The following is an 11,239-nucleotide window of genomic DNA, read 5'->3' as shown; positions in this document are numbered from 1 at the left end:
CACAACTTATGTAAAGAACATGACAAACTTCTTAGCCTAATTCATTACCTCTAAAGAATGTCCTTTCATATACCATCCCCAGAAGTAGTTTCTATTGGAGCTGGATTTTTTTTTTCCCCTTTTGCCACAGATTGTTTTTAAAGAATTATGGAAAATGACAACAAAAGAATCAATGTTCTATTTTTCACAAATGAAACTACAAAATTAATGGAGTAGTGTAATCCAATCAGACATGAGAGTAAATTTTATCTTGGTTGTGACAATGCACCGCTTGCTGAATATCAAAAAGGGTATGTTCCCTTCTTTAGAGTAAAAATAGGATTTGCTCTTAATATAAACAATCCTGAATATCCTTAGCAGTATGTGCACGGATACCAAAGAGCATTAAAACTTGAGCAAAATCCCACATGTTTCGTTTGCAAGGGTGTAAAAGAACGATTCACTTGCACTGGTTTATAAGAATGAAACTCCTTTAACTTATATTATTTTCCTTCATACTGCTCTTCCAGTAAATGAGAAGAGCATAAGACCATGCTCAAGGAACATTCCTAAGCAGTGTACTGCGGCTTGCTTTCTACTTCTAAATCTCCTATGAACTGTTTTAGTGTAAGAGAAGCATTTGGATAACTCTACTCGCCTTGGACCAAAATATGTCATTGTTCTTTACAGCTCTACTGTCATAAGTATCAACATAGCAGGTCTGGGTGCTCAAACTGGGGGAAATACTGCTTGAAGGGAGCTGTGAGCCTTCCCTATCGTCTTTTGAATTTTGAGTTCCAAGATTTTGAAGAACTCAAGAAATGAGTTAGAGTGGTTAGTCACTCTGACTCAGAGAGGTTGATATTAGATCCTGCCTTAACTAAATCAATATATTACCATACAAAAGATCTTATGGAAGCATTTGACCCTAGTTTTAGAATAAATCTTTGAGTGTTTCTTATGATGTCGCAGGCAGAGTTGGTACCCAGTTAAAAGAATATTCTTAGTGCAGATGTATGTGCTGGCCTCAGGTCCCCTGCTCAATGAGTTTTATTTTTACTAGGAGTAATATACTTAAGCTCTTTAGAGCTCTCCAAATTCATTTTTTACATGCAACTACATAATCTTTTTGGAGTGAATATGGACATTAACTCCTCCTTGCAGCTCTCTATAAACATTTGCTTGCACAGCAGATATTTCAAATTCAGAATCCAAGAAGGAAAGTGCTCCCAGGACTGATTACTGAGTTATAAACCCTTTTATTTTAACGTACTCTGCCAAGATGAGTCCATAACCTCAAATGAGTCAGGGAAGAAAGGGGAAGGGCAATAACAAACAGCTTCATCATAATTTTAACCATATTGCCTTAGCGTGATCACAGAATAACCTTTATGTTTAGATATTTAAGGAGACTATGTGGACACTGGAAAGAAGGCTTGCATTCTTTCTTCCCAAGCATGCTCACCCACTAATTGGGATTTGTACTTGGTGATTCCAAGTAAACCAGGAGAAGACATATGCCATCTTCCCCAAATTTATTCCTTGCTTCTGGCAACCTGAATGTTTAGGCCTTTTGCTAGACCGGACAGAGACAAATTTCACTCTCTCTTGACTAGACCCCACTCTGTAAAATGGGGATACGCTTGCCATCCTAACTTCATGGTATTGTTGCTATGGTTGTGGTCCTACTCCAAGATATCACTTAAGCATTCTGATGTATCCCAGTAATTCAGGCTTACCAGTCCATATTAAATAAGCAAGGAAATAACAAGTTGCTTTGGAAGCTGTTTGTAGCCTAACAAGCAAACTGCTCACAAATATACAAAAAGAAAAAACAGTCAGTTTAGACTGGAAACAGTGGTATGCTTAAAGCTGCATACAGATCTAGGCTGGCATAAGTCACATGGCTTTTTTTTTTTCTTTCTTTTTTCAAAAGATGAGTTCGTAAGCTCCAGTTTACAAGCCAACTTGTGTCTTGGGTAATTACAGTGTCCCTATTGAAAATCCCCCTGTAATTTCAGCTGGAGGTATTTTTCATTCAGTGCCCTAAACTGTTATACGTTATTCTAAAAGCTGGTTAACATCATATGGAGAAGGTGGCCAAAATCAATAGAGCTTCACAACAAAGACATGAAAGAAGTAAAATATGAAATCTCTGAAAGAAATGATGTTCCCTTTTGGGGGCAAAAGGGCAAGGACAATGGAATCAGTGAATTTATATTTTTTTCACAGACTTTGCTATGTTCTTAAGATATAAGAATAGTTTCAGGCTTTTACTTTGCACAGTACTGCAATTCTATCTTCTTTGGTCTTCCGACAGAATGAAACAATAGTTCTAACTGAAAAGCCAAGTTTTGACTGTTAAAATGAAATTTTAAGATGGTTTGCCCAAAAGACAAATGTCTAGTCTTTTGCATGGAGTTTGATATTCTAGTTTATACAAATCTGTCAAAATTAATGGTAGTTTGTAATCTTAAAAAAAGACATACAGGAGATGGGAATCTCAGATAAAAAGGTATATTGAAAAAAGAGTATTTTTATATATAAAAATTATAGTTAACTTTTATCTCTCAGGTTGCCATATAATATATCTGGTTGTTTAATTTGGGATATTCCTTATGGTAATTTTTTCTACTACATTAATTGATGTTGTATACTGAACAGCTTGTCCCCTGTAGACTATAGGAGCTCTCACGTTCAGTGAAATGATGCTTTCCTCTGTGCTCTTAATACATCCAAAGACCTACATTAAGCTTGTGTTAAATTCTTCATTTGTTCATTGTCACCAGTGTGCTCAGTGCTGTATAAGACTAAGAAAGTCAATTCCTGTCCTGAGGTGCTCAGAGTCACTCAATGGTCAGCATTGTTTTTTTTTCTTTCCTGTCTTGAATTTGGGAATTCTTAGTGGATTAGTCTTGTCTGAATGCTGACTGTGAGGAGTCATTTAAATCTAGATGGGTTTTGTTTTGCTGTTAGCAATTGGTGACCTAGGGTGTAGATACTCTGAAATAGCTGCCATCTAAATTGCCCATCTTGCTTTGTCTTATGCATCAGGTCTCCCAGTTCAGGTTCTTGAACTGAAAGGTACTTAGAGGGAAGAAAATCCTAAGCTTTCTTAGTTCATATTGACAGCATACTGCAATGTTATATGCACATTTACATTACTTCTACAATTTAATACATAGTAAAGGACTGCCTTGAACTATTGGGTTAAATAAATTCATATTTCTTCTTGAAGTTCTTGTTGGCAGGAAAAAGTACAGCTCCCCTGGAGATGGACTGTATGTCCTTTTAAGTCTTTTCTGTCTAATTTCTAGGAATTCTATGAATCTAAATTCAATTTCTTGGCACCAGATACAGCAATCTTTTGGCTAAGATCAAGAATAGGATCAATCTAATATTTGCTTTTATCCTCATTGAGCCACCACTCTTTTCAGGGAGAGGAAAATGGAATCATTGATATAGTACACGTTTTATCTCTTTCATTTCTCTCTATTCATATTGTTTTGAATTGCTGAAAATTTATGATTTGCTAAAATTAACTTGTACTTTCTCATTACTGGGCCAAGTACCAAAGTTACTACTCTCACAAAATCACTGTCTAGTCAAATGGATGTTTTACCTATTGTGTTAATTAAACAGAAATGGAGGGATTCTGAGCTAGAGCCTGTTGAAGAACATTGAACCCAAAGAAGCAGTATCTCTCCCTAAACAGCTCAGGTTTCTGTCTGTTCTGCTTCTGATACACTAAAGCAGTTATCATCTTGTGGCTGAATCTTATTTTAATTGGGTATTGCCTGAGAGAGGACAGAATTATCTGTGGCTTTGTTTTAAAAACAGGTTTCTCTGACAACCTGGATTTATATGTTTCTTTCTCTAGTACATAATCATGCACTGAATTTTGTTTCTGAAGACAGTATGTAAAACAGAACATTACCTAGAGGGAATACTGTTCCCTGGATAGAGTATCTGTGATGAACGTTATAAAGGAGCCAGAAGATGATGATTAATTGCTATGTTAATGCACCTATGTACAATAATACAAGACTCGTTATTAAGAGCCATGTAACACTGATGTATTGCTGCTGTCACCAAGGATCAATTTGTTATTAAGGGGATGAGACCCAGATACTGTGTGCAAGTTCTCTGTACACGCCTATGTTTTTTTGTTCCTTGTCCCACAGGGCAAGAATTTAAACAATTTGTTGTCATGAGGGTTGGCTGTCAGGGGATCTATACGTCCATCTGATGTTGTTGTAACAAGCAAGGCTCCACTAGGAATTTCCATCTGCTTTTCATCCTGAATTTGCCTACATATAATTACCATGTTTGGTGATGCTTAACTAAAGGTGAATGGAAACATGTTTGTAATTGGATGTTTTTATAAGATCTCTATCAATAGGAGGATGTGTGGATAGGCTTGGAGTTTACAAATATTTTGCATTTTAAAATAAGGCTTCTGAAAATTCTTTCCTTTTCCTAAATTCTTGGTAGACCTCATGTACCACTGAAATGCAAGGACCTCTGCAAAGCGGTAACAAATTCAGATGGAATCACCCTGGTTACTAAAACTTTGGAGAACTTGGTGGAATATTTTGGAGTCCTCTTGCAGCTGCTACTGTTGTTCCAATAGCAGGTGGCCTACACCAACAAAGCCCTGTAATGCTTCATGTTTGACTGTGACCTCTTTTCCCTTTCCAACACACACTCGTGTGATGCAGGTGAGCCTGCCTACCTACCCATAAGAAGTGATAAAGGGAGCAAGAGGAAAATATTTCTAGGAAGACAGCAATGTAGTTTATGGTGCTGGGAGAGACACATAGGGAGCAGTTTTGAATTGCTGTATTCATACTGCTTCACTGCATCATTAGCAAAATTAAAAACAAGGACCTGATGAAAAATTTAGGAGAGCAACCAGCTGCTTACGGAGCCCCTGTCGTCAATGCTGACTGGACATGGTCGCTTGGTCACCTTTAATAGGCTAGAGGTGGCCCAGGCACTACTAGCTGAAGAGATTTAATCAAAGAAGGAAGGAAGAAGAGAGGAATGTTCCCTCTGAGATACTCATGACCTGGGCGATACCAGCCATGGCAAAACAAGCTCAGAAACCTGAACTCTGGTCACTTCTCAGGTAAGCAGAAGAGCATTTGTGGTGTAACACTGTGGAAATGAGGAGCAGATTTTCAAATATGGACTGATTTAAATTACACGTACTAGAACAGACACATCTGAGGAACCTTTACCTCTACTACAGCTACATCTGTAGGGAAGAAGGAGCTGTATAGCAGAAGCTTTTCTTCTCTGACCTGGAGTGTCTGTGACTGCCAGCTATTGTAGAAAATCTAAGGTGGTAACCTATAATAGGAAAGGATTAGGTCGGACTTTTTAAGACCACTACTGAGTTCCATTTCTGTTGCACTTAGAAGTCCCACATTTGAAGGAGCAAGTCTATTAATAAAAATGAGCCTTCTTAAATACTCACTTGTGCATATAAACATGGGTTTTGCAAACATGAAGGATCCATGTAAAATTTGAAGAAGCTTAATGCTGCTTTTGAATATTTATCTTTTTTATATCTAACCTTTTTGATACTATATAAATATTTAAATTGAAAAATAAGTGGACACATGGGCAGAGCTTCAGTCTTTAGCTGAGTGCAAGTTTTGCATAAGAAAGAATCCAGTTGAGGACTGGGTCCTTTAATATTAAATAAGAGAAATGTAATTGGTTCCCTTTAAGGGCCTTGAGCTTCCATATCTTTTACATTGAAAACGTGCATGGAAATCAGTGGGCATTTCTAGTGCCAGAGGAATGCAGGCTTAAGTCCAAAATCTACCTGTTACCTACTACATTATCAGAATGAATGTAAACAATGTTATATTGCTTCCAAACATTACATTTAATTCCCCAGGTTTTACACCTTACTGCATGCAGTGTTTGCAGTTCTGAATAGTGTTCTTATTTGGTTAGATTTATGTATGCTGTAAAAAAGAAAGTAACTGTGTCTGTACTGTTGTGAGCTACAGAACCCTGCACAAATTGTAGGAATTCACAGTGTGGGCTCTACGCAGAGCTAAGCAATACTTTAAAATACTATGAATAATTCTACAAAACACTGCAGGATCCAGCGCTCTCAACCCCCTTCAAGCAGATTTCTGACTCGTTTTGGACGCCTGGTTGGTGCACGTGTGTCAGAGAAGGTCAGAGTGAGCAGGGTGAGGAGTTAGGTACATGCTGCTTCTCAAGCTATAAATCAGAACCGCGGTGGTAAGGAACAGGTTCTGGTTTCTTGTGACCCAGCTAAGACCCAGGTACTGTACTTAGTGTTTTGCATGTTTTAAGGAACTGATGATGACAACCTTCAGAAAGTAGCAAACTGCTCAGAAACAGTAGCAGACCTTGAAACAGCTGCAGAAATCCCAGGGGGTCTTTTCTTTATGTGGGGGCATGGCAACGAAATTGTGTTGTCATACCAGCTCCTTCAGCACATCAATAACCTTCGCAAAATAAGTTAGATTTTTTTATTTATTCTTATTCTTGTTCTCCCACCAACTGCTTGCATTTTATTTTATCTTGCAGGTAAGTGCTGTTACTCTGAATTGTTGCTGCCCCCTGAATCTGCATGCAACACAAAACTGACAGAAAAAAATACTTCAGTCTAGCTTCCAGTTTATTAGTGTTCAAAGTTTAAAAAAAAAAAAGGGGGCAGGGGGCAAGAGGAAAACCAGGTAATATCAATGTATACTAAACATTTTCGCTCCCTACATGTATCTTAATGAAAAAAACAGTTCCATCTCTAAGTCTTCTCCCGCTTATTATAGTTTGTAAATTATTCCTAAATTGTAGATCAAATATGAATACTTAAATCCAGATCCTCAGCTGAAGTAAATCTGTTTCCCTCCGTTGGTCCACAAAGAGACGTGCCGATTTACACCAGCAGATGCCTGACCCGCACTGATTTGCGTTGACGTACTCGGAATATATTGACGCGTTTAATTGCAGCAGGGCATCTCAAGACGCAGCAAACGCTGGCAGGGCGCTGGAGGGATGCGGGGAACGGCGCGGTGCAGCGTCCGTTACCGCTGCTCGGCACCGCCGTTGCTGACGCCGTTTGGGCCGGGAAAACGGGCGGAGCTACTTCATAAAGGGCGCGGAGCCGTTGGCCCCGCCCCTGGCCCCGCCCCCTGCTCCGTTCCCTAGGCGACGGGGCGACGCTGGCCCTGGCCAACATGGCGGCCGTCGAGGAGGGGCAGGAGCCGTTGCCGGAGCAGGGGCAGGAGCAGGAGCCACAGCCGGAGCCGGAGCCGGAGCTGGAGGCGGGGCAGGTACCGGTACCCCCTTGCTCGGCGGCCGTGCGCCGGCCCTTTAGTCACCCCTAGTCTGTTCTGCCTCCCTTAGGTTCATCCCCGGGGCCTGGCGGGGCCCGCCCGGGCGGGGGGAGTGTGGTGGGCCCTGGGGGGCGGCGGGGGTCAGCAGTGCCCGCTCCGCTCGCTTGATGGTCTCTCGACAGACCCTTTCATACTTTTCTGAAGTGTCTTTGTTAAGCTTCAGAAAAGGCGCAAAGAAAGGAGCACCTGTTAAAAATTGTTATCGAGGATAGAAGGAAAACGGCATGTGTATGTATACTCGAATAATCTTTGCGATAAAGTGAGTTTAAGAGAAGGAAAACCACGTGCCTCGACAGGCGTGATTCCTGTATCAGAAACCAACAGAGGTTTCTACCTGACACAGCTGCGCTCAGCTCCTGTGCCCTCCGTGAGCCCAGGCCGAGCCCAGGCGCTGCTGGCTGAGGACGGCTCCGCAAACCTGGGGCTGCTCACAGGTTTTTTGTTTGTTTGTTTTTAACGTATGGAGCTATTTCTTGGCTTATTTGTGATGTTAGGCATCTCTTAATTTTGAATGTTCATAGAAACAGATATGATTTACCTTTAAGGAGCATGGAGGGAATGGAAGGAAGCTCACATCTTGTTTCCAGAAACATCATAATTGTATTTCTCACTTTTCATTGCTTTAGGTAGCCAAAGTGCTCTAGAGTGTTTCACAAATTCCCATCATTCTCCCTAATACTTAGGTTTTTTAGTTGTCTTTGGCCCCCTCTTTTTTTTTTTTCCTTTTTTTTTGCATTGCAGTTTCTGATTTGATTGGCATGACAGAGCCAGGCAACCCATCTCGCATTGCATACCAGGAAGAGTTAAAAAACACAGGTTATTCCTCCTAAGAATATACGAGGTGTTGCTTAAGCTCAGAATTTCTCCTCAAGTCCATCTGTAAAGTTGTAGCTAGCACAAGATAATTTTTTCCAGGTCAAACTGCTGTGGTGTCTTAGAGGTCAGAGAAGTTTTTGCAGTTGTTGCTGTGACCGTCTTCATAGCGATTAATCCCTTTCAGCTGATGGAGGTGTTCGCATCTGTTGGCACAAAGATAGCATAGTGACTGTTGGTACAAAATCTTTATATTTAGGTTCCCTTAAATAGCTCTTATTGAAATAAATCCTCTTCCATGTAGAACATACTATTGCATACTCTAAATGCTTTATAAAAAAATATGTATTTTCCACAGTACTCTTCTCTGTCAGTGTTATCTGTAGATATTTTGGCTATTGGGAACAGCATAACAATGGAGTAAAGCAGTCAGTCAAATCATAGTAAAAGGATACAAGGTGTACTGTATGGGAAAGGACAGGCTGTCAAAAATATATTGTACATCTATTTGAAGTGTACTACTGAATTTTTTGCCTTTATTACTTCATGGCTTTATAAAATAAATTTTTATGAGAATGTAGTGAACCTTTCTTCATGTATTTCCTGTTCCTTGTATACTGAAGTTTGTTTTATAAATGATAGGTTAACTTTGTGATATTTTCTGCTATCCCTTATGATTTATTTTTATTGTAAACTTTGTGGAATTGTGCATTTCTTTAAATTAAAATATATAGTCTCTGGTTTTGCCTGAATCTAACTTTTCATGTTCTATAGATAAGTCGTAGAGAACACTCTATTCTGTTATAATTTTTGTTGCTTTATTGCCTGTTAGATCTTATAACAATTCATTTTGATTAAATTGAATATTTGTATAATTGTTCAGACTTGTAACAAATATGCAGAAATATATTACTTTCAACAGAAAACATATTACAAAATCTGAATCTTAATCTTAGCAAGACTGTATCGACAGCTGAAGCTTGCTGCTGCTTCATTTTTGGAAACTTTTTTGAATAAGTAGTTTGCAGCTGTGAAAACATTCATATTAGTAAAGTTCAATTTCACAATATATTTAGTCATCCATAAATCTTGGCACTTGGATTGTATGAGTTTTTTGAGTATATTTTATTATTAAAAAGACACCATCAGCTTCTGTTGTTTATAATTGTCCTCTGAAAGTTTCCCTTCCAAATAGGTATCTGCTCATTTCTGTTTTGAATGTAATTGAAATTAGTGTTACTATTTTTGTTTATTTCTTTATTTATTTGACAGCAAGGGAAATATGACTAAAAATAGCAACTATTGATTTTAACTTCCCACTGTGGGAGTGGACAAGTGGGCCTTCTCTAAACAAACAGGAGCAGTGAATGGTTTTCTCTTTCTGTCTAAACTGTTTCGGTAAACAGCTTCTAGATTTTCTGCCTATGCTGAGATATTTCACAGTTAGTTTAATAACAACATGCATATAATAATACAAATAGCAGCCTGTGTTGATGTTTTGCATTCCCATTAAAGTTGTAACTGATTTGTGACAGTGTTTTGGGAAATGTCTGTACCGCAGTCGCGGTATCGGTCAGAGAACAGGAGCTGAGGCAGCTTTAAATGAACGAGCTCAGGTGCCGGAAGCAACCTGGCTGCGGTGGCACAGAGTTTAGTCCAGCCCCGTTTCCCTGGTGGAGTGCGGACAGGAGGCTCTCAGGTTCTTTACACCTCAGGTATTTGACATAAATTGCGATGGCTGGTAAGCCATTCCTGTGTGAATATATTTTGAAGGCACTCGTGATTTTGCAAAGCATGTTGTTGTAGTTTCAAACAAATGGAAATAAGTCGTATCTTGAGCCAAAGCAGAGGTCTCACCCCAAAGCGCAAGCTTATTGCCCTTCAAGAACATTGGCACTAGTTTCTGTTGACGTGTTTCAAGCTTGTGCCACTCTGGAAAAGGCCTGTGCCAATATTGCAGCTAGTGGGATGTTTTCCAGCCAGGGATGACTTGTGGTGGTGGTGGTGTTTGGTTGGTTTGGGAGGGTTGGTTTTTTGTTTTTTTGTTTTTTGGTTTTTTTTTTTTGGGGGGGGAGTTGTTTTGTTTTTTGGGTTTTTTTCGGAGAGGTCCTTCCTCTTCCCCCCAATCCTCCTTAGAACTCGGAGATTTTTGCTATTTAATCATATCACTCTTCTGTTAAAATTATTTATTTCATAGTGATTTATAAATGCTGGCTGAGAGATTAAAGGAAGATATTGTTCTTTTGTTTTAGAATATTGATTTGATATTTTGATTTGATACCGTTGGTGCCCAAAGCTTTTGTAGTGATACATTGAACAACTAGAAACATGTTATACATTCAGAACAGCTACAAGTTATTTAAAGGAAAACAAAATGTGAAACAACAGATAATTCTCTAGCAGTAGTCTGTATTTAAATAGGTTAAGTCTATTGCTGACAGTGTATATCAGGAGAAAGCAGAGGCTTCTCTGCTCCCGCCCGCCAACACAGTGAAGGTAGTGTTACCAGAATAAATCACCTTGGATTGCCTCAGTCAGTCACTGCTGTTAACAGTAAAATGAAAGGTAAATTCTTTGACATCAGTTGAACATGTATATAAAATAATTTTGTTAACGGAAATACAGGCACTCTGAATTTTTGATACTGGTTAAAGACAGCAATCTAAAGACAAAACAGTATTTAATCAAAATAGTTACAAGTATTTTGTTTCTTTTTTCCTGCCTGAACAGAAACTTTCCACCAATATGGAATCTTTCAAATGATTTGTGGACATACACTACTTATTTAAATTAAAAAACATAGTTTTAAAAATTAATGTTCTAAATAATGTATTTTCCCTCCCGTAATTACTCATCAGTCATTTGGAACCATATTTCTTATTATTTGATATCTGCACTTACAGTGGGCAGTGATGCCATAAATCTGACTTTATTATGAACATTAGCAATATATCGGGGCATTGTGTCGCTACTATGAATATAGTTACAGATACTAGGTGACGAAAGTTTGTTCCAAATTAAGCTTTCACCTTGACATGTAAACTCTTGGATTTTGAGAT

The sequence above is a fragment of the Apteryx mantelli genome, chromosome 7, assembly GCF_036417845.1.
Source record: "Apteryx mantelli isolate bAptMan1 chromosome 7, bAptMan1.hap1, whole genome shotgun sequence".
In the NCBI taxonomy this organism is placed as follows: Eukaryota; Metazoa; Chordata; class Aves; order Apterygiformes; family Apterygidae; genus Apteryx; species Apteryx mantelli.
Note: the sequence above shows the minus strand (reverse complement) of the source record.